Genomic DNA, 24644 nt, shown 5'->3' on the forward strand with positions numbered 1-24644 from the left:
CTCCATCGAGTGGCATTGTCGTGATTTGCTCGCACCGCCGAGGGCATCAACGTACTATACCCGCCCGACTCCCCTGCACGCGTTTCGGCCCTTGATTGGCTGCAGCAGCGCCCCCGCAGGCCGAAAGTATGTCGACATACGCGTCGCCCACCCCACGTTGCCGTGGCATCCCGAGGCGGGCCTACCGCGCCACTGTGAGAGGAGGGTATGTAACCACCGCGCGTCGAGGGGCAGGCCGCAGGCCTTTCATTTTTTCTCTCGTCCTTTTTAACAATTATTAAAAGTTTTTAAGGTACTCCAACTTGTACCCGATTTCTGATTGGGAAAACTAGGGGGGGCCGGTTCGGTTTCGGGTCTGTGAGATGGCAGAGTCCGCAGCCGTAAAGTAGATGAAGCCATTATTTTGATTTTTAGGTCTCGCTCTCTCTATTTAGCTGCTTGATCGTCAATGGCTTTCTTGGCTTTCTAGTTTCGTTCCGCTCGTCGTGGATCTGGCGAAACTACTGCTACTAGCCGAAAGCAGAGATCTTTCGGGGTTTCCGATTCTTCGTCCTTCTAATAGTGCATGTATTCGAGCTCCTGGTGATGCGGCAATCGACCAATTTTTTGTCTTTTGGTTATGATCCCTTTTTTGTCCTTTTTTTGTTTATTATATTGTATGATAATCGAGCATTGAGGTTTGTGGATCGACCCCGTGCTAGTTTTTGTTTTTTAATTGCTCGATGTTCGATTTCTCTAGCAGTAACCCTTTTTTGCCTTTGAGTTTCTGGATATTGGTTTGATTGCGTGATGTTTTATGACTTCGATGCTCTATTTAGGTTTTCTCTTTCTTGTCTGAGAGATAAATGAAGGATTTTTTTTTTCCCTGGTTGGATTTGGGAGCAGATGGATCGTGATTCCTGATTATCACGTTGAAGTTTCTATCCTCTCCTTTCTAAAGCTGTAACTTTTCATGATAAATTTCTCTGATTCTTGTGATTTAGGTATTTATGATATGAGCTTGAAGAAGGTATGGTGATGCTTGCTCGTTAGCCCCTTTGCATGGGCATGGTTGACAACGAGAGAGAGCACGCCGGTCCTCGGTCCATACTGGATACTATGGTCTTGTACTAGCGTGCTCTTTCTCGTTGTCATCCGGTTTGCCTTGTCAAGCGTCTTATTCTTCGCCTTGTTCTGGAGTTGATGGATTGGTACGTTCTCGAACCCTATCACATCATGCTGCTTCCTAGTTTGGGTCCAGACTGAATTGGGATGCCCTTGACTGGCGGAAGGAAAGTAATGTCTCGTACGAAACTTGAGAATAGCCGCGAGAGTTAGGATTGGCATCACGTTGATTCTGCTGTAGTAAAAAACGTGTGGTTCCTTGCACTAAAACCATAACGTTGCTTCACTATTTGTTAACACACACTGGACCTTAAAACCACATTTACAGCATAAAATTTGTTCCTCAAATTGCTGAAACAGCTGTTGGCTCCCAACTATTCCTTAGGAAGATGACTTTTGTCAAGAAAAAAATAAAATCTTCTTCTAGAAGTTCTTTAGTAACTTGCATGAATTAACTTACATCCTTGTATATTGTTTCTTGATCACTCTTACTTTACATTATCAATCATTCAGTATTTGTTTTCCTTCTGGCTTTGTTACTTTACATTATCAATCATTCAGTATTTTTGATGGACTGAAAATCTATGATTTATCTGGGAACAGATGCACTCTCTCTGTACATAGCGTATAAGAAAAACAGCTCACTGAGTTTCATGGTAATTTGCAGTCAAATGGAAGAAACGTGCATTTGTGGAATGAGATATAGAGATGTCAACTGTTTTTTTTTCTTTCGACAATGTTAGTTGCTTAAACAGTCAAATTTTCCAAGAAGAGCCCCCACATTGAATGATTGGAATCTTCTACTAGAATAGTATTCATATGTTAATTTTGCCCAGCGTTGACTTTTTATTTAGGCTGTGTAAAGCCCTCTTATTTTATGGAAGAACCGGAAGCACAATTTAGTATCCTTGTTAAAAAATATGAATAAAATTATATGGGTTAAATATCTACTTATAATTGCAAAAAATCAATATGTTGCTTTAGACAATTCAAATTTGTTCTGATTATTGTGCCATCATCTCAAGATTTGTTTCTTTATTTTTTTATATGGACATTCCTTAATGTTGTTTTAATTTTTTGACACTTATATAGTTAAGATGCTTGCACTTTTGTATGTCTTGGCACATGCTTTAGTAGGTTTGATTTGTATTTAGGGATAACAATTTCCTTCGAACTTGATGAAGGATCTGATATCTGAACCGAATGGAGGAGGGTATGGAGGGCTATTAATATCCCAATATTCGACCCGAATACTTGATTATATATATATATATATAAGATTTTTTTTTTAAAATCCACTAATTATATTTGTTGATGTTAAGAGTAGGTTGTATAAATGTTTAATTTATTTATTTTTAATTATATATATATTTTTAATATGATGTTAATTTTAATATGTTTTTGTTGAATAATAATAGTTGAATGGAAATAAGAAAAATTATTAGTATAAAAGATATCTGATCTTTTAATGAGTATGAATATGAGGATGAATATTCTATACTCGATGGGTATCGGGACCGAGTATATATGGAATTCGACCCGTTATCATTCCTATTTGTATTAAAATGCTTTAGTCTTGGCACATGCTTTTAGTGCGCATGATTTTATGATATTTTTGACTTTCTTTTTTATATGGAACCTGAAACCATTGGATTCACCTAATTTTCTTACCATAACCCAAAATCCAAATGTTTGAAACATCTCCAATTTAAGAGGATACTAAGGTGATCATGCTTATTATTACTCCTTATCTGGTTGTGTTATGCTTAATTTAGGCAATTTACTTCATTTATTGTCACATATCCATTGTATATAAAATAATAATTTTAATATTGTTAGGAATTGGTATTAATAGGGTTATTGCAGCAGTGAATTTAGTTTCATTGATAATATAAGTTTAGGATTGTGCCATTTCTCATTATTCCTATCAACTCTTATATATCTTGTAATAACTATATTTCATATGAAAGCAATACAATATTTCTGCAAGCTTGATACGGTACAAGAGCCACATGCAGTAAATTCCAATCTTAAAATAGTTAATTGTGCTTCTTGAGTTGTTAGAAATAAACCATCTTTTGTTTCATAATGGCTAATCACATGCACCTTCATTCAAATGATCAAATAGCATATGGAAGATGCAAGTGTTAGCCAATTAAGAATGCTGTGTGTTTATACTTAAAATTGTATTTAAGCATTTAATTTGTTTTTTTAGAGTAATTTCAATTAACTCCATCCTTGACGAACTAGTCATGGCCAGCTTTAAGTCTAGATAAAGGAAAAGGGTTGCGTTAGGTTGCCAATCAACATTAAAATTATGATAAATGTTCAATGAATGAATCCATTAAATTATTGTGTTAATGTTAGGTTATTCTCCGAAAGGAACTCGTTGTAGGGTTCGATTGTAACGTCTCGACAAGGACCGTTACATTTCCAGAATTCGGGTGTATGTATTGCTAAATATGTAAGAGTTCGCATTACAGGGTTGACTGTAGCGTATTAGAAAGCACCGCTACATCTCTGTAAGAACTTGATGTAGTGTTAAATAGGTAAGAGTTTTCACATCATAGGTTAGATAAGAACAAATATGATAGGAAAATTAATAGTCTAAGATTTGGAACATGGAACATATAAACCCTCATTGGTAAATCAATGAAGATAGTACATACGATAATTAGGAGAAGAATTAGTATTTTGTGTGTACAAGATACAAAATTGGTAGGTGAGAAGACAAAGATGATAGAGAACTCAGGTTTTAAGTTATGGTACATAAGAAAGAGTAAAACAAGAAATAGAGTGAGTATTGTTATAAATAGTTCATTAAAGCATAAAGTTACAGGAGTAGTTAGAAAAGAGGATCGAATCATAGCTCTTAAGATAATAGTGGCGAAAGAAACTATGAACATAAGCAGTGCAAGTAGGATTAGATGAAACTACCAAATCAAGATTTTGGGGTGACTTAGATGAAGTATTATAAAACATTCTGTCAAATGAAATGATTTTAATAGTACATGATCTAAATCGGCATGTCGTAGTGAAAAATGAGGAATATGAGTGTGTACATGGGGGTTATGAGTTTGGAACTAGAAATGAAGAAGGGAAAACTATGTTAGATTTTACGATAACATATGATCTTATATTAATTAATACATTTTTAAGAAAAGAGAAGAACATTCAATCACGTTCAAAAGTGGGAATAGTAAATCACAAATTGACTATTTTATAATTAGGAAGAATGATAGAAAGACTAACTACCCAACATAGGTCAGTATTGTTGAATATACGCTTTAAGCATAATATTAATAGAAAAAAAATATATACAACTTCTAAAATTAAGTGGTGGAAGTATGAGAAAAAAAATATATTTAGGGAGAAGGTAGGAGTACCAGTATTGGTAAATATATGGTGATTTTTTCTCTAATATAGCATGGGATATATTAAAGTTGAAAATAATAGCTAAGAGTGTACTCGGTGAGTTAAAGGGACATGCACCACTAAATAAAGAACTTTGGTAGTGGAATTAGAAAGTACAAAAGAAAGTAAAGAAAAAATGAAGAATTTATAAGAATTATATATTTGTCAGCATGAGAAAATTTTTAAAAAATATACAATAGCTAAGAAAGAGACTAAGAAAGTAGTGAATGAAGTAAAGAATGAAACTTTTGAACGATTATATCAAAATTGGATATAAAAGAAGAGGAAAAACATATTTATAGAATAACTAAAGTGAGAGAAAGGAAGATTAGAGATCTTATCAAAATAAAATATATTAAAGATGAATGTAATAGGATACTAGTAAACATTGGAGAAATAAAAGAGCGGTGAAAGAGATATTTTCATTTTAATGAAGGTTTAGGAGACTAATTTAACTTAGGTAATTTAAATAGGTTAAATGAATATAAAAATTTAAATTTTTATTATAGAATTCAAACTTTAGAAGTAGCACAAGCTTTAAATGGGATGTACAATGGAAAAATCGTTGGACAAAATGATGTTCTGATAAAGGTATGGAAGTGCATAGGGAAACAAGATATCGAGTGATTTACAAAATTATTTAACATGATATTAAAAATAAAAAAATGCTTGATCAATGGAAGTTAGGTACTAGTTCCCTTCTGAGAAGCACGGAACTTCTAAAAATATTTTTTTTTTTGGAAGTGTGGGACATGGACACGGACACGATACATAAATACGCATGTTGGACATGGCAAAAATCGTGTCGTTGACTTTTTACAAGTTTGACCAGTCAGCTACGAATGAGACATGTTTCCGGACACATTTGGGATCAATTGCAAAAAAATTAAAAATTTTTAGGGTAAAATTGAAAAATAATAAAATTGTGAGAACTACTTATTCAAATGAAAAAAATTCCTAAATTACTCCATGCTCTTGATTACTCCGCCGCTTGCCTACGCTCTCTGTCTCTCTCCATTGCCCGCCGCTGCTCGCAGAAACCCGCCGCTGCTCGCAGAAACCCGCCGCTGCTCGTAGAAGCTCGCCGCTGCTAGCAGAAGCTAGCCAGCTCCCAGAAGCCCACCACTGCTCAGCAGAAGCCCGCCGTCGCTTCCTGTCGCTGTCCTCTTTTTGGTAAGTTTACTTTTTTGTTTTTTCTTCTAAGATCACAAATTTGTTTTTACTTTTGATAAGTTTCTGGTAATAGGCCCCCCTCCGATGCTTTTTAATTGTTATTTTCAGCCTATTTGTCATGAAAAGTTTATAAATGAGAGTCCACAGGAGGATGTTGATGATTATTCTCCTTTTGAAAATTTGTAACGAAAGTGGAAAAGGCAGTTGGAGAATTCTAGAAAGAGAAGTGTTAGCGTAACATATATTGAACTAATTAATGATATGCACGAGGATGTAACGACTAGAGTAAAGACTTCAGACGGAGTAACTAAAGTATTTCCAATAAAGATAGGGTTAGAGTAAAGACTTCATGCTGAGTAACTGAAGCATTTCCAATAAAGATAGGGTTACATCAAGGATCAACTTTAAGTCTCTATCTTTTTACACTAATTATGGACGAACTCATTGCACATATTCAAGACAGTATCGTGGTGCATGTTGTTTGCAGATGATATTGTTTAGTAGATGAAACACGTGAAAGAGTAAATGTTAAACTAGAATCTTGGCGAGAAACACTAGAAGAGAAAAGTTTTAGACTTAATAGAATAAAAACAAAACATATAAAATTTAAGTTTAGCAATATTAAATATAATAAGACAATTGTTAAGATAGGAGACGACGAGTTACTCAGAACCAAAAGGTTTAAATATTTAGCATCATTTTTGTAAAATGATGGAGGGATTGAGAAAGATGTTTTATATAGAATATAAGCAGAATAATTGAAATAGTGGAGAGCGTGGGGTGTTTTATATGATCGTAAAGTACCTTTAAAATTTAAAGAAAATAATACAAAATCGCACTTATACCTGTTATGTTATATGAAGCTGAATGTTGAATTATGACTAAAACACATGAGCAGAAGATGTGAGTTGTAGAGATGAGGATGTTAAAGTGGATGTGTAGACATACGTGGATGGACTGAATAAGAAATGAAAGCATTAGAGAGAAAGTAGGAGTTCCATTTATTCAAGAAAAATTTCGAGAGACGCGTTTAAGATGGTACTGACATGTACTTAGACGACGAGTAATTATTCTAGTTAGGCGATGTGAAATTATGACAAACATACATGTCAAACGAGGAAGATCAAAAAAGACTTGGTTAGTAATAATAAAATATGATAAAATTTATTTAAATATAGATAATAATATAATAGGAGATAGAGTTTAATGATGAAAAAAAATCATATGGCAGACCAAGATCTGCTGCTGCTGCTGCTGCTGCTGCTGGATAACAGCAGTGTGAATCCTTTCAAATTATCATATAGCATATCGAAGATACAAGGGTTAGCTTATTGAGACTTCTTTGAGTTTAGGCTTTAAATAGTTCAAGTATTCCATTTGGTTCCTTGGCATAACTTCAATTAAGCTATAAAGGATAAAGGAAACAAGTAGAAACAGATGCTATGAGGTGTATAATGTAATAGTTTGATGATGATAAGACCAAAATTAAGGTGGTCGAGATTCTTATAATAATTTGTAATATAGTGGGTATCAAATATTAATGAAATGAATTTCAATTGGTATTCACTTATTTTTGAAAATAATAAATATCAAAATTGTATTGATGTGATATGATTACGGTGGTGAAATCGTAACGTTCTTTTATATCAGGCAAATGTTTTTGTTTATTGATGCATAATTATTCTTATATTACTTTTCATCAGTAATTCAATCTCTGATATTCATTATCCGTGTCCCTCTGTCTGTCTAGTTAAACTATGCTAGCTATGCTGAGTATCTATTGTTTCTTCCGGAAGAATGGGAATTCTTGTGTCTTTTGTTTGATTATTGGATCACACTTGCTATGTCAGATTTAGGCTATTCATTGTCAAGATAAACTATATAATTGGGTATAATCACATTTTCTTTGTTTCAGGTTGTATCACTTGTTGCCTCTCCCCAGCAGTATCTCCAGGGCCCCTAAACTAATGATGTTTGTTCATCGAGTTGACAATTGATATTCCAGTTCTCTGGAAACACTACATACAATGCTTTAGCAATTGCAAAAAAAAAGGCTCGCGGAGTTAGCGTTAGGCCTATCAGGAGGATGCAGAAGGGGATTTGTTTGCAGTGTAAGGCAATGACCACACTTTTTGATGGCCTAAGAATAAAGCTGTCTTCAGTACAGGTTTCTCGATACTCTTTGTAGTAGCTTGTATCGATCGATTTTTTCTCATTTTGTAGTAGTTTGTTTCACTTGTAAGCTGGAACCACAGCTGAAGAAGTTACTATGGTTCAGTTGAAACCAAAATCTGTATAGGTATAGCTGATGCAGTTGACAATCAAAACCATTTTTTGTTTTTATATTGCTGGGAAGAGTCTCTTACAGATAAGATTAGATTTAATGTGGTCAGCTTCTCTTAGATAAATATTGTTTATGAATATTATTCCTGCATAATTCATACTTTCTGTTCATAAACGTGTTCAAGGAATATAAATAAACGGTCACCAAGTGCATAGGTATACAATTACTCTCTGCATAATTTAGTAGAACGAATAGGGGCATCCGTGTCTTTTTACTGGAACACAGTGGTCTCCCTCTTTCTTCCCGCTCTTCTATCCCAAGTTCACCGCTCGTTGCCCTGCCCTCCTCCTCGTATAAGTTGCTACGTGGCAGAGTCCATTCAGGCGATCTCGGGCTCATATTAAAAGTTTCCGATCAAATCTCGCGCGGATAAACAAGTCTTGCTCTCTCGATTCTAGTCGGAAACCTAGGGAAATGGAGATCGTTCGAACTAGAGGAAGCGACTCATGTTACCTCCTTGACGACGACGTCCAAACTCTCCTTTTACCGCTCCACGTCGGCGCTCGAGGTCCGCCTGGAAGATTTCGAGAAAGATCGCCTCCGAGGTACCTTTCTAAAGCGTTTTTTTTTCTATTTTTTTTTCCTTTTTTAAGGTTTGGAGTTCCTTGTTTGGCATTTCTTTCTTTGTTCCTTCGCGGGTCGACTGACCTCTCTTGTGTTTGTTCGGCTTTGTTGGTAATTGATATTCAATTTTTTATGCAATTCTGCAGGATAACTCCGATGGTTTGTCCCGAGGAAAAAGACCCGAAGAGATGGAGAAATTGGTAAAGGTTTTTGTTTGATTTTCTCTAGATAAATCAATTACTTTTTAATATACATATGAGGCATCAAGATCCATCAGAGATAATGAACAAAGACATTATATCACACTTTGTGCTACGTCTTGTATATTGTAGAACGTAGGTCCAATTTCTATGTTTTTTTTTGGTGTTGTTATGATGTTTCAGTTTCATTACTGAGTGCATTTCACCCACCAGGGATGAATTAAGAAAATGTTTCTTTCCATGGAGACTTCTCTTTTCCGCTATCCATTCCAAATAGAAAGCCCTGAGTCACAGGTATACTCTGGATATCTTGTATGATGTTGGGAGCTCTTATCTAATTTCATTGTACCCAAAAATACTGTAATGTTGCTTTGTAGAGGTCACTCATGTCCGAGTTTCAACTTCCCTATAATGCTATTAGTCGTGCCGAATTTGAGGTATGATTGTGCTAATTTATGCACCATAGTTTTTGGTTTCATATTACAAGACAATGTAAATTTCTGGACATTTCTTTTTGGATGGCGATGCATGTCGCTCGTGTTCTGCTACCATGGTTTTATCAGAAAACATTTTTGTTCCAAATTATCAGGTCGTAAAGGAAAAGCTGAACCAAGTTGCACATTCTATTGGCCAACCCTCGAATGGTATGCTATTACTTATCAGATGCACCTTTGTGATGAAAGCTACATTCTATTGGCCAACCCTCGAATGGTATGCTATTACTTATCAGATGCACCTTTGTGATGAAAGCTTTGTGATACCTGAATAATAAACTAAAAGATGCATCTATAATAGAATCAAGCTATCATCAACAATAAGACAAAACTGAAATCGATACAATAGCTAATGATGAATTAACCTAAATTCATCAGAAGAGCCATTGTAACCCTTACATGTCAATGGAGTTCCTACAACCGCGGAATGATCTTTTGCGAGAGTGGACGGCAACTAGATCTTGGTCTCAATGGGGAAGAGTCCGAGGAAGAAGAAGAATCAAAATCAGAACATGCCCAAATTAATGAATTTTCTCTTATTATATACCAAGCCTATCTTGCTGGGACCGTCCACCAAGAAATTTAATACTCATTAACAACCCATTAATATTAATGAACCGGGTTAACGGATCTACACATTGAATCTACATCGCAAGTAGGATCTTAATTGGGGCTAAAAGGTTCAAATTCCAAGTAGGATCTTAATTGAAATTGATCCAACGATCAAAATCCAAAGTAGGGCCCAGATTGCTTTCCTCAGTGTTGATCCTATCAACCATGAGTTAATGAAATATACTTATATGTAACATACACATTTAAAAGTTTGGCACTCACAAAATTGGGTCATAATTTTAATGCAAAAATACCATTTAATGAAAATCTAGATTATATTAAAACTCCTCTTTAACCTTTTCTGTTATCAATCTCATAAATGTCAATCATTGTTATAGAACATTGTAACTAAACGATTGAATTTTGTTCTTCTTACATTTGCTATATGAATGATTTTAATTATTCTCTATGCTATTAGATTGATGCAAAGTTTGTAATTCTCATAATAATTCTAGACATCAAAAGTTAATACATATTATAATTTATTAATGTCAAAGATAATTTTATATTTTTAAAATTATAGAATCTTACAATTATGCACTCTGATTGTTTCTTAAATCTTTACGAAATTGCTTGTTATATTAATTTCTTTTATATTTCATGCTCATATTAGATGTCCTTTGTTTCTAATTTTGCCTTTTTTTTTTGTATGAATTAATTGTCAATTGGATTGAATACTCTCACCATGAGAGTTCTTCTCATTATATAGAAAATGTCAGTGATTTACTAGACAAGTTTTTAGCCATAAATCCAGCTGATTTCTAGTAATCTGTCTAAATTAGGAAGGTATAGCTATACTATTAATTACAATATATTTACAGCTAAGGAAGTTATAACTATAATATATTTACATCTATTAATTAAGGCTTAATATATGCTGTCATATATGCTTCATCCTTGATGTATGTTGTCATATATGTTGTCATCCCCCCTCAAATTGATGTTGGTCGATCAAGAAGCATCAATTTGCCCACTAGAAATTGATGATGTTGTTGTGTCAAGGCCTTAGTAAATATATCAGCTATCTGAAGGTTGGTGGAAATATGAGCAAGAGAAATAATATGAGTGTTGAAGGCTTCGCAAATAGAGTGACAATCCACCTCAATACGCTTAGTATGCTCATGATAAATAGGATTAGCAACAATCTGAATGGCACTAGTGTTATCAACATGAAGCAGAGTAGGAGTAGACTGCCAGAAACCAAGCTCAGCTAGAAGACCACGAAGCTAAATAATCTCAGAATAAGCAACAGATATAGCACGATATTCAAGATCCGTAGAAGATTTAGAAAGATGATCTTGCTTCTTGCTTTTCCAAGAAATCAAGGAATTACCGAGAAATATACGCCAACCCGTGATAGATCAGCGCGTATCAGGACATCCCGCTCAATCAACGTCACTATAGGCAACAAGATGAAGAGGAGAACCAACTGAAAAAAACAATAACAAGGCGTCCCGCGAAGATATCAAATGATTCAATGAACATTAGCTAAATGTAGATGACATGGATTTGTCATGAATTGGCTAACTTATTGAACAATAAAGGAAATGTATGGTTGAGTAACAGTCAAATAGTTTAAGTTGCCTGCCAATTTTTGAAATATGGTAGGATCAGAAAGAAGATTACCCTCCTTCTGTTGGAGCAATGTAGGTGCTCTAGGTTTTGATTTTTGAGCAAAGATTTAAGTTAGATTTATTGTTGTATTTGATATGTATTGTGAGTGTGCAGGATACAGGTATAACAAGAAAAGTCCAAGTGTGATCTTGGCAAAGGAAAAAAGTCCCAGAGGAGTCTTGGCGGTGTAAGTCTAAGTATGTAGTCTTGACAACGTAAGTCCAAGTGTGACTTGGTAATGGTTGAAGTTTCGGAGGTGAGGAGTCTCTTGACAAAGAAAGACCCGACAATTAGGATAAGGCTAAACGAAGCTCCAGAAGACAAGGCGTGAAGGATGAGGAGGCATCTGAGGGATGCGAGGCTGATGAAGGAGGCTAGAATGCTAGGTCTAGGTTGGTCGTGCAATGACGAGTGCTGAGTGAATGTACTCGGGAGTCAAAATCTTAGGGTTAGGGTTTTACCAGTCGACTGACAACTAGACCAGTCAACTGGGCCAGGGCACAAAATATTTCTATGCCCGACGGCTGCGAAAATAGTAAACCAACACTGTAGCAGTTGCTGCAATAGCACTGTAGTAGCACTGTAGTAGTCGACTGATGTTTTCTGGTAGACAGGGTTTTTCAACCCGTGGCCTATATAACCAAGGTTTTGGAGCTTGGTTTAGGTTGACGAAATAGACTTGGTTAAAGTCTATTAGAAGTCTCTTAAGTGCTTCAAGCTCTTCTTGTGATCTAATGGTTTTTGGATCAAGGTTGTGGTGAGGTTTCTCCATCGAAAAGGAGGTTTAAGCTAGCTGAAGTTTTCCAGGGAATCATCCACCGACAGATCGGGATCACCCACCTTATGGGCAGTCGTGGAGTATGAGCTCTAATCTCCGAACTACGTTAAACGAACGTGTATTGGTTTGCTTTTTGTTTATCATTTTCTAGGGTTAGCTTTCTTTTTGTTTATTAGTATTTTTGTTTCCGCTGTGACTAACAATTATAGGAAGTTATTTATCCCCCCTCTAGCAGGCATCAAGGTCCCAACATTTACTTCAAGTGGAGTAGCTACAGTAGAGGCATCTTGGAGACCAGCTAAATGAAGCAATTCTTGTGTGTACTTATGTTGATGCAAAAAATACTAGAAGAATCAGTATGAACTTCCAAACCCAAGACATAAGTAAGAAGACCAAGATCCTTCATATGAAATGAGGCTTGAAGATGTATCAAACGAGCAATTAAGACAGAATCAGTCCTAGTGATAACAATATCATTAACATAAATTAGGAGAATGATAATACTAGTAGATATCTTACAAAGAAACAAAGATAAATCATATTGGCTCTGCTTGAATGAAAATTGGAGCAAAGTAGATATGAATTTATCAAACCATGCTTGAGGAGCTTATTTTAACCCACATAGAGATTTCTTCAACTTACAAAATTCCAAAGAAGAGAAAAAAGACAGACTCAGTGGTGGAACCATGTAAATCTCTTCTTCGAGATCACCATAAAGAAACATATTATTAACATCCATATGATGAAGTGGCCAATCTTGTGAAGCAACAATTGAAATAATCATTCGAACCGTTGACATCTTGGTAACTAGAGCAAATGTGCCATCATAATCGATGCCATACTCTTGTTTGTTACCCAAGGCAACCAACCATGCCTTATAGCGATATAGAGTATCATCTGAACGAAACTTGATAGAGTAGATTCATTTACAACCAATGGACTGGAACATTTTTTTTTGGGAAGTGTGATTGTCCACAAGAGCTTGAAGTTCTTCGCCCATGGCCTTGCACCAACAATCATGTTTAGTAGCCTTTGAATAACATGAAAGACTAGGAATAGTGGACAAAATAGTATGAAGAGATGTATGGGAAGTCGCACTGATGCGGTGGATGAGTGATTCTGGAAGAGCGCTTGGAATGGCATGTGAAAGTTGATTGTCTTGTGAAAGAAGCAGTCTGAAGAGATTTAAATGTCGGATCAAGCTCAGAAAGCTATAAAGTTGGGCATTATCGTCGTTGATACACAAAGGCAGGCTTGATTCGGTCAAAAGTATTAGGTACCTCATGAAAATTAGAAAGGATAGGTGGCTCTGGCGAAGACTCAATATGAGTAGAAAAGAAAATTTGATTTTCAAAGAAACAACATAACGAGAGATACAAAATCTGTTAGAACATGGATCATAGTAAACATAACCTTTGTGTGAAATATTATAGCCCATAAAAGCATATTTAATAGATTGAGCATAAAGCTTATGGTGTTCATGAGGTGGCAAATGAACAAAGCAAACACAACCAAAAGTATGCATGTCAAGATAGTTGGGATGTTAATGAAAAAGACCGTAATATGGAGATTCAAAGTTCAAAACACGTGAAGGCGAGAGATTAATTAAATAAACTGCTGTAGATAAGGCCTCAACCTAAAATTTAGATGGAACAAAAGATTCAATCAATAGAGTTTGAACAACATCTAACAAATGTTGGTTCTTATGCTCAACAAATGTATAAGGACAAGAGCATTCGGAAGCAATGCCTTTTTGTTGGAAAAAATGATGAAATTCATGAGACATATATTCGCCTCTAGAATCAGACGTTAGCACTTTGATTTTTTGAAGAAACTTAGGTTTATTTAGGCTACAAATATTTTAAAGACAGTAAAAACCTCAGATTTAGAATGAAGAAAATAAATCCAGGTATACTTACTGTAATTGTCAATGAATGTGACTAAGTATTTATAATTGGCATGAGATATAACAGGTGTAATAACTCGCACACCATTATGAATCATATCAAAACAATTTTTTGCACGACTACCATGAGAAGGAAAAGAAAGAGACTTACTTTTATCCAATTTACATGTAGAGCAATCAAAGGAAAGATGAGATGAAAAATGATCTTTATTGCCCAAGAAACCAGAATTTAGTAAGTGAGATAAGACAATAGAATTAGGATGACCTAAACGTTTGTGTCATATTTCGCCTTTTTGGTTTAGAGTACTACAAGCTAAAGAAACAAAATTAGAAATGGAAAAGTGTAAAGGAAACAAATGTCCAACTTTAGACCCCTTCGCTAGTATCTTCCCCGACACCTGATCCTGCACAACATAACCATCACTAGAAAATCGAACATCATAGTCATTATCAACCAATTGTCCTACCAAAATGAGACTAGTAGAAAGCTCAGGAGATATCAAAACATCTGTGATTGAAGAATTAATATCCCCAATAGCATGAATAGGTAACTTACTATCATTAGCAATCTGAATATTTCCATGATATTTTTTAACATTGTTAAGAGTCTCAAGAGAACTGGTCATATGATTAGACGTGCCAGAATCCACAGGCCTAGATAAAGATGATGTAGTATGTTTATCTGGAAGTCCTAAGGCTGAAAGGCTGTAGTAATCATCTGCTGAACCATTTCAAGAGTAAATATTGAACCAACAACTTGATTAGCAACAACATCCTGATTAGCTTGATGATTCTGAGGACGAGTAGGATATTCTTGGATAATATGCCCAGACTTCTTACAATAATTGTAATATTTCTTTGAGTAGTTAACAGCAATATGCCCCTATTCCTTACAGCTATAGATTGAACTTGTTAATGTCTTTACCCTTGCCTTTCCCTTGAGTTGCATAAGCAATTGCATTATTATGCATTTTGTTTTGTTGGAAAATTATTTGTGTGTGCGACACTGCTCTTCACGAAGCAACTCTCCAAAACACACATCCAAAGGAGGAGGAGTACAATTCATCAAATTAGAGTGGGCTGCCTCATATTAAGGACGTAATTTCATCAAAAATTGATCTCGCTCACTTTGTTCATGCACCTCTTGAACAGTCAGCTGGTACTTTGACATAAATTACGTCAACATATTCAACCCATAAGTTTCGAAAACCATTAAAGTAATCTTTAATAGAGAGACCACCATGAGAGTAGCTAGCAATCTCGTATTCTAATTGAAAATGTTTGGCTGTATTGTCTTGATAGTATTTTTTTTTAAAATACTCCCACATGCTTTTAGCTGTCTTATATGGTCTCAGAGTAGGATCAAGCAGTTGATCAACTGAACCTAGAATCCATGTCATGAGTCTAGCGTCCTTGATTTCTCACTGAGCCAATTTAGAAAGCTCAGTAGGTGCTGAATCACTACTATCAATGTGAACTCATAGTTCTTTTTCCATGACAAACAAAAGAAATTGCCTAGGTAGAATAATTCTCACATGTGAAATGCAAACCAAAAATATCTGAGTTGATAATTTACATGATATTCGTTACTCACCAAATGTAACAAGAAGTGCTGAAAATTAGCAGGCCAAGAGTCCAAAAGCTTGAACTGAAATAACACCACTAGGAATTCTTGAAATATTTCCAAAACCAAGATCTGAACTTCTCAAGAAGACACTCTCAATTTCTGAATTATGGCTCTGATACCATGCCAATTGGATTGAATATTCTCAGAGTTCTTCTCATTATATAGAAAATGCCGGTGATTTACAGGATAAATTTTCAGCCATAAATCCTGATTTCGAGTAATATGTCTAAATTAGGAAGGTATAGCTATGCTATTAATTGCAATATATTTACAGCTAAGGAAATTACAGCTATAATATAGTTATAGCTTTTAATTAAGGCTTGATATACTGTTAGATATGCTTCATCCTTGATGTATGCCGTTAGGGGTGTCAATTCGGGTGGGTCGGGTCGGGTTGGGTCGGGTTGAGTTTTTTTTTTTTTTTTTTTAACCCAACCCGAACCCGACCCGAACCCGAGTTCAACCCAAAACACCTCAACCCGAACCCGAACCCGACCAACCCGATCAACCCGAACCCGACCCATATAACCCGAAAATCCGATTCAAAACGACTTTTTTGGGCTATTTTCCCTATAATTCTTCACTTTTATCTCAATATTCCATCATTATCATACAAACATGATATTAATATACATAAAAACATCTAAATTTTTAAAATAAAATTTGATTTAACTCTAAAAAAACCCACAAAACCCTATATTTAAGCCAACCCGGGTCAACCCGGGTCAACCCGAACCCGATCGGGTTCATTTTTGACACCCCTATATGCCGTCATATATGCTATCATTAATCGTCTTGTTCCTATGGTTTTAAACTTTATGTACAAATTTGAACTGCTAGAATGTTGCACCACCGATGTGCCTTGTTGATTTTTTTAATCTTCACCTTCTTGTGAATTTTGATCATGACAATATGGTGTAATTTCTGCAGAAAATGGACATCTACCATTAGAGACACATTGAGGGACAGGCTAGCTCCTGCGAGTATGAACTTGGCTACTATCTCTTGTTTTACCAGTTGCAAGAAAAAAAGTTTTTATTTAAGATCATCAATTTCAGATAACGTTTCATAGTCTTTGTTTTTTTTGGCAATTTAGATCATTGAAGCACTAACCACAGGGTATCTGGGGCTTGATTACTCTAGGTGAGGGATTAGTTAGACTCTCTTGTTAATTAATCAAATGTGTTCAGTATTTCTGATGGAGTATTAATTGCAGCCTAAAAATTCTGCTGAGATATCTTTAAAAGATATTGATAGGCTATCTAGTAGCTCTTTTCCACTTGATATGCACCATTTTATTCGATAAGGTGATGGATCTCTGTATTTTAATCTGCTGTCGTCTACTTTAACCTTAGCAGCTGTATGTGATAATATACTAGTGTTGTCCCTAAAGTTAAGGGAAACTCACCATTTAAAGCATGGAGGAAGAATGCAACTTGGACTTTTCTTTAAGGTACTTCTATTCAACTGTTGCAATGATCTATTTTAGAAATGAAAGTGACTTGATTTGCCCTGAAATATTTGATGTTTGTCTTGTCTTTTCTTATGATTGTAGCTTTGAGATTTTCTGAAACCGTCTTGTTGTGAATCCTTTTCAATTCGCAGGGTGTAGGCTTAAGATTGGAAGATGCTCTTCTATTCTGGAAATCAGAATTCTCTCAGAAGGTTGTATGAATTACTTCCTTTTTCAATTGTACTATTGTATCTTCATTCAGATAGATTAATATATCAGAGGCGCAATTTCTTAAAACACTGCAATATGATGAAGAGGAATGGACTCCTCACTTGAAACTAGCAAATTGAAGACTCATAATCTAATTCTCTAGCAACTGCTTAGCCTGCTCTCCTGTTTACAGGTTTTGATGATGATTTATCAAGATAATCTTTATTCTAGCCAAGAAAATGGTTAAGTGCCTTTCACATTCCATATCTATATATTAAAATGACCAATTTGGCAAGGTGCCCTTGTTATGGAAATACCTGTATTGTTCAAAAAGCTACTCTGGTATTAAATCATACTTCATGATTCGTTTCCCCTTATTCTCTATGTTAATATCTTATACTCATTTAGTTATTACATTCTGGCTTAGGTTGGTGCCGAGCGTTTTGACAAAGAAGATGCATATTCGATACATCACAATTATGGAAAAGAAGGAACAAGAACAGTATGCCATCTCGCTCAACAAATATCTCTATAACTAGGATGATTAGTTAACTCTATATTTTACATTTCTCAATCAGGATTACACTCCTTACTCTTGCCAAAAAGTTATTTCTTCAACTCCTAGTGTCAGTGATCAGAATGGATGCCCTTATCCACATTTCAGGTCGATTACAATCCTTATCAGTTTGGTGTTTTATCTTGTAGTTTTAGAAATGTAATGTATGAATCTGTCAGTCAACTGCATATTAATCATCATCAATCTCTAAAACTGCTATCTTGCACAGTGAGGTTAAATAATCCTCTCACAATTTCTATGCAGTGAGGAAAATTTGTGAGCTGCTCTTACTAAAATGGGGGTTGGCAGACGGTCCGTAGGCGGCATATTGGATAAAGTTTGGAATCGACATTTTCAGGTACTCCAGTTCTTAAACCTCAGAGCTCTTGCATCACAAAAAAAATCAACCCCAACTGTTAAGATTCTGACTTCTTTAGTTCTGTTGATCCCGAACTTCATTGCGACAATCTCAGATACCTTGTACATTGTCATTCAAGGCTATCCACAATGCCCCATGCGACAGCGGCATCAGCCACCCCAATCAGTACTGCAACTCAAGCCAAAAGGTTCTCCAGAATAAAGGTAATGTGAACCCATCAACTACCTTAAGGGTACTGCTTCTGTCATTCTTAAGAGTAAATCTCACTTCATGGTAGATGGAGAGCACTTGATTTCGATGCGTCTATGGCCGACTAGCTGACCCAACTTGGTTGGCATTAACAAATAGCTTGTGGTGTAAACCTTGAAGTGTTGCATAATGTGTTGCTACTAGTCCCCATCTTCGCCATTCATATTGAGATGATCTTCTTTACCACACATTTTCTGAATGTTTCATGCTCAGCTCGATATCTGAGGAAACAACTCTATATATCTGTGTGTGTTCAGCCTCTTGAATCTGTCTAATATGCTCAATCTGTAAAGGTCATTATGAACTTGAATCTGTCTAATATACTCAATCTGTAAAGGTCATTATCAACTTGAATCTGTCTAATATGCTCAATCTGTAAAGGTCATTATGAAAGTTTAGTCTGAGTTTTTAGAAATACTTTGCCCTAAGTTTCATTACCAATCATCATCTCATTTTGTAACTTCCTCCAACATTCATTTACAGAAAGGGCAGTTCGGAGGAGTTGGATCACATTGAATCATTGTATCTAGCCTTATGTGCATTATAATAGATTGTTTCTGTGACTTGAACTACAAGATTACACGACATCAATTTTATCAAGGCTCCTCTTCTTGGACATTCATTTACATGATTATTGATCCGGTGGTAAGAACAGAGGACCCCGTCCTGTGGAGTCAACGCCACGTGGAAGTCAAAGTGGCAGTTGTCCGTCCGGAGAGGGCCGGGTCCGGCCGGCCGGCCGGCCGTCTGGTGGAGTCGAACGTCCGGAGAGGGATGGGTCCGATCGGCTGTCCGACCGGACGGTGTTCGACTGATGGTTAAAGGCGTCCTGTCGAAATCAGGGTTCCGGCGCTCAGTGGAAAAGGTCGCAGGGCCGAGCGGACTGCACGCTCGGCCAAAGTCACAAGGTAACATACTGCTTAGTCTCCGCAAAGCACGTGATTGAGAATCTCCCCAAGTAAACCACCGTATACGTCCGGCCGGATGTCTCGGAAGTTGGCCGGACGAACTCCATATCTGGAGTAAAGGGGAAAAGGACAAGGGACACCCTTTTTCTGACAGCGAGTATGTTTCACGAGTAGACCATATTCCAAATCTTATGACCGGGGGTTCCGCTGTCCCATCGAGGACATGCTTAGACTGTAGCAGTATGGGTCAGGTAAGCTCACTGACAAGCCCTTACTGGGGTATGGGCCATGGACACGTGTACACCTCGGTAGGTGTACACTCGCTTCTTCGCTGCCCTATATAAATGCTCTCATCCTTCACCGGAGGTACGCGTTCAAGACTTCTGGAGCCACTTTCTTCACTGTTTGCTTGTCTGACTTGAGTGTCCAAGGGTCGCCGCCGGGAATCCCTTCCCGGCCTGACTTCTGTGCAGGTTCGCCGGAGCTTCGTGCCACCAGTCGAAGACCCACGCAGGCAACCGGAGAACGTCATGTGCCCAGCGTCCGTTAATTTAACATTCGGACAGGATCAATTATGAAATTCAGAACAGATATTGAAGAAGCTGCCTCCCCTTTGGACACATAATAGTGAATCAAATCTTGGAAGCAATCAAAAGTCACTTGTGTATAACAGCTTGCTTGAGTTGGACTTTGAACATTATTTGGCCTACCGAAGCACATGCCTTATCTACTTCACATGCCTTTGTCCATTTCTATTCTTCATTTCACATTCTTCTCAAATAGATAGATCAATCGACCCATATATGAGTTAGCCAATTCAACCTATTGCGACTAATTCACCTTAGTAACTGCCCCTATTAGCTTCCTCGGCGCTCCTAGCACTCCTCAAAACTTGGCTCTCCTAGCGACCCTTCTTTGAGTTAGCCTACCTTAGAGATGCCTTCGCTATAACAATCATCGCAACTTTACATGGCCAATAGACATATAGGTGGATCCATTGATGTGGCAATAGTAGGGTGAGTGAGCTACTTTCCAGCTTCATTTTAAAATAATGATAACGGCTAAATTGAGTAGCCGTGATTAATTAATGAGAGATATGGTTTAGAGATTGTATTATTAATTTATTAATTAACGAGAGGTATGGTTTAGAGAAACTTTTTAAATTTTATTAAAAGGCAATCACTTCTAAATGAGATTTTTTTTTTTTTTACATTAAATTTGTCAATTGATAAAACTATCATCTGGTTTCAAAGAGAATAATCTAAACCTGATTAAAAATAACCATTTTGAATGAAGCTTATTTATTTTATACTCCAACATACCAATTTGCTTTATTCAATAATTTCTTAATTTTTTTATAAAGAAACTTTCTAAAATTGGTTGAGAATGATCTTTTCACACATTTCAACATGATAATAATATAGAAAAAATAATATGTTGGAATTGAACTGCCCATACACAATTATTTGACATTTTCAAAAAAAGATAGATTCGTTATCTTAGCGGCCCCACTAGTGCCGGCCCTATGGATATGGAGGGAGGTTCATGCAGGTACACAGGCCATAGGCGCATGGCGGGATAAATCTCAGGTCGTCAGTTCTTGAGAATCGACCCCTGATTATTACGTCAGAGATATCATGCGTTCACTGTCTGCGCTACGCCCTGGGGATAATTATTTGACATTTTCAAGATACATTAGAATATGAAGTCTTCTAGGATTCTGATTATATTAAATTTGAATTCAAAATTAAATAAATAAATTATATTTTTTTCATAATTAATTTTTATATTTCCATGCATTGAGTTGTCCTAAGCTCTTATTCATGAATATCAATATCTTCAATAGTATTTAAATTTATTTATTTATATTTTTTTTACCAAATGAAGCATAAACAATTATTATTCGATGAATCTTATTATCTATGCAAGTCTTGAGAGTTAAATTACAAAATATGACTAGGTTTTTAATTTTCCTTATTCTGCTTCGAGATTCAGGTTGATTCGCCAGTATGCTAGTAGGAAAGTTTTGAAAAGATTATTATAAGAGATAAGTCAAAAGTTAATTTAGAAAGAAGAACGGTAAGGTTTTTTTTTCTCCTTTCCTTTAATTTAACGTTATCCTTTTATATCTTTTTGGTGGATACTTCATCTTCCCCTATTTAATGATGTTGCATCTGTTAGAGAGAATCTTTGTTTTTTCTTCTTCCATGTATTTAATGAAACTATATTAAATGAGAGAGTTTACTGTTTTACTCCTTCTTACTGTTTCCCTTTCTCATGCACTGGTGGACTAATAATAGACATTTAATGCAGGTGACATCAATTCACCGAGATATAAATAAATAGTGCCAGAATGACATTTTCCTAAATCCAAGAGGGTCTAGGTTCCTCGATCGATGACTCAGCTCCATGAGATGTTAAAACAGGATAGGAGATCAGTCATACCAATATACCAAGGATATACCTTTCCCACTTGGGCACATGTGAGTGTCATGTCTATGTCCGATTGGCTTGATTAACATTCGATCAGGAGGACCTATAGTCTATCGGTTAGAATAGGGGTTATATCTACTATGCGTTGACCTTGAATTTGACTGTCATATCATCCCTTATATTGACTTCTTCACATCATGTGGCATCCTCTTTAGATCGTCACATCACAAGCCTCCTCTTCTAATCCAGTCGAAGGAGGTGTGAGTCCGACTGACTGGAGATATTGACTTAGTCAAAAAAACTTAATTATCCCCGCTATGTGGAGAGAGAGAGAGAGAGAGGAAATCTTCTGTATTTATTGAAACACATATAGAGGGATTGTGCATTTATATGGTGTGAGGCTTATTAATGAAACGTGACATGCTCGTAATTGATTTATGACGTTAGAATCTCGTGTGTCCAATAGCTTTACAAGTGTTATGTACTTGATTAAGGTCACATCAGGTGATATGATAGACTGAGATTTGATTTGTGAATGAGAACAAAGATTTGGGGAAGGTTCCTCGATAGTTGTGCTCAATCAGATGGGCCCAAATTAATCCCACCACCTTTAAACCCTCAATCCTACAGTTTCTGTCAAAGAACCAAAGGTATATTAGGTTTTTAGAGCATTCTCTCATTCCCTGCTATTTTTTCCTATGCCAATCTTTGACTCCGACTCCATAGATTCTTTCCTCTCCTTCTTCCTCATTCTTATCTTTAATTCTCCGTGTAAGTCCTACCCTTCCTCTCTTGATTTTCTATCTTCCATTGCTTAGACTTCATTTATCGTCTGTGACTTTCCGAAATTTCTAATAGTTTTCGCTCCGTGGTATGAATCTACCCATTCGTCCCTGACTAGAGAGTTGAGAGGAGAACTTAGGCTAGGTTACGACATTTCCATTGATTATATAATCTGAATACCAAGAGGAGATCAAGTACCCTCAATGTCTCCACCTAGTTTCACCACTTTCTTCCATGCCCAGGTCGAAAGTGGACTCCGCTTCTCGATTCCCTAATTTTTCAAGGACGTTTGCACAGACTTTGGCATCTCGCTGCACCAATTGGTACCAAATGTCATTAGGATCTTGTGCAGAGTTGTTGTGATTTTCTGACTATATGACATTTCTCTAAACCCTACTTTTTTCCATTACTTTTTTCATCCAAAAAGGGTAGAATTAGGAGCCTTCCGCTTTATGTCTCCAGTAGGGTTCAAGTTCTTGGACGGCAACCCATTGTCATATAAAGGTTGGAAAAACAAATTCTTTTATCTAAAACCTCTAACTCCCTTTACTTTCCCGACCGACTACCGATGAGAACTTCCTAATCTAACAGTACTTAGGAAATATAAAAAGAATCCAAAATATTTACAAGCTTTGGAGATACTGATTAGTATGTGCTTCAATTGCACAACCATTATCCATAATGAAGATTTTCTCTACCGGGCTCGCTTAAGCCCCAATACTGTCGACCTGGAGAAGTCGCTCGGTAAGTCTTTCCTCCCATTCATTTTCCATGAGAACTAATTTAAGTTTCTTGTTTGCTTATAGAGGAGATCATGCTGGGTGCCTTAATGAGCAAGCTATTGAAGGTGGACTAAGCAACTTTTCGACCCCTAGTGACACAAGAAGTTTCCTTAGATGCTGATGATGGAGCATCTACTGAAGTTGATCCACCTTATCCTCGAGGACCCCTGGGCACGGGTGTCAAGATTGGATCCTCTAGTCTAATGGTAACGATTGTCGAAGGAGGCTCCCAAGTGGAACCTCTTTCCACCGAATAGGTCGATGAAGCCACTCATTTGACCTCCTAACCGGCTAAGTGTTGGAACCCCAAGGTTGTTTTGGTGTGATCAACAAGTTAGGTCCTGTGTTGTTTCTAACCTTGTGTCTAAGTGTGCAGGAGCTTAGGAGCACAGGTACTCGAGCGGAAGACGCAGCTAGCGAGAAGGACGACACGCGGTGCGTCCGAGGGACGAGGTGCTGCGGAAGAGTACCCCGGTGGACGAAAAGGAAGCGTGCGGTGGTTCTGAGGAACGAAAGTCGGAGCGGAAGATTGCTCGGGGAGCAAGAGACAGAGCTAGCGAGAAGGTCGGCACGGGATGCGGCCGAGGGACGAAGACTGCGGATGAGTACGCTGGTGGGTGAGAAGGAAACACTCAGCGATTCCGAGGGACAAGAAGCCGGAGCGGAAGGCTGCTCGAGAAGACCGGAAGTTGGGTTCGGGTGAGCCCTTTTCCGGATGGCAGAGATCACCCAAGCGAGCGGATCCAGAGTAGAAGACCTGGACTGAGCCGAACCGAACCAGAGCAGTGGTCCCGGATGAAAAAGTCAACAAGGGTTGACTTTATTGATCCGGGGCTCCCGGACCAGCCCGGGGCGCCCGGAACCCCTCCGGGCGCCCGGACCAGCATCTTTGACCAGAACGCGTCTAATGCATTATGAACGTTGGGGGTAAAGTTTTATCCTCCCCCCAGGGCGCCCAGAACCCTTCCAGGCGCCCCGACCAAGGCTATAAATAGAGTCTTGGTCCAGAAGCTCTAAAACGAACTCCAGTAATTCATTTCTAATGCTTGTATGCTTTAGAG

The 24644-nt window shown here is 37.0% G+C and overlaps 1 long non-coding RNA gene across 5 annotated transcripts; it reads left to right on the forward strand.

Moving 5' to 3' along the window:
• The first annotated feature begins 408 nt into the window (after positions 1 to 408).
• Positions 409 to 19109, forward strand: LOC121985455. 5 transcript variants are annotated; one of them, XR_006113189.1, is made up of 14 exons: positions 412 to 1190; positions 7607 to 8580; positions 8746 to 8799; positions 9013 to 9093; positions 9177 to 9236; positions 16761 to 16813; positions 16927 to 16973; positions 17189 to 17283; positions 17436 to 17495; positions 17687 to 17995; positions 18072 to 18157; positions 18314 to 18407; positions 18523 to 18631; positions 18706 to 19087. It is a non-coding gene; the product is annotated as an uncharacterized LOC121985455 (long non-coding RNA). The 5 variants fall into 5 exon arrangements; XR_006113188.1 differs by having other exon boundaries at positions 410 to 1190; positions 17436 to 17995; positions 18706 to 19101; XR_006113186.1 differs by having other exon boundaries at positions 409 to 1190; positions 17189 to 17995; positions 18706 to 19109.
• Positions 19110 to 24644: the final 5535 nt, after the last annotated feature.

The sequence above is a fragment of the Zingiber officinale genome, chromosome 5B, assembly GCF_018446385.1.
Source record: "Zingiber officinale cultivar Zhangliang chromosome 5B, Zo_v1.1, whole genome shotgun sequence".
NCBI lineage: Eukaryota > Viridiplantae > Streptophyta > Magnoliopsida > Zingiberales > Zingiberaceae > Zingiber > Zingiber officinale.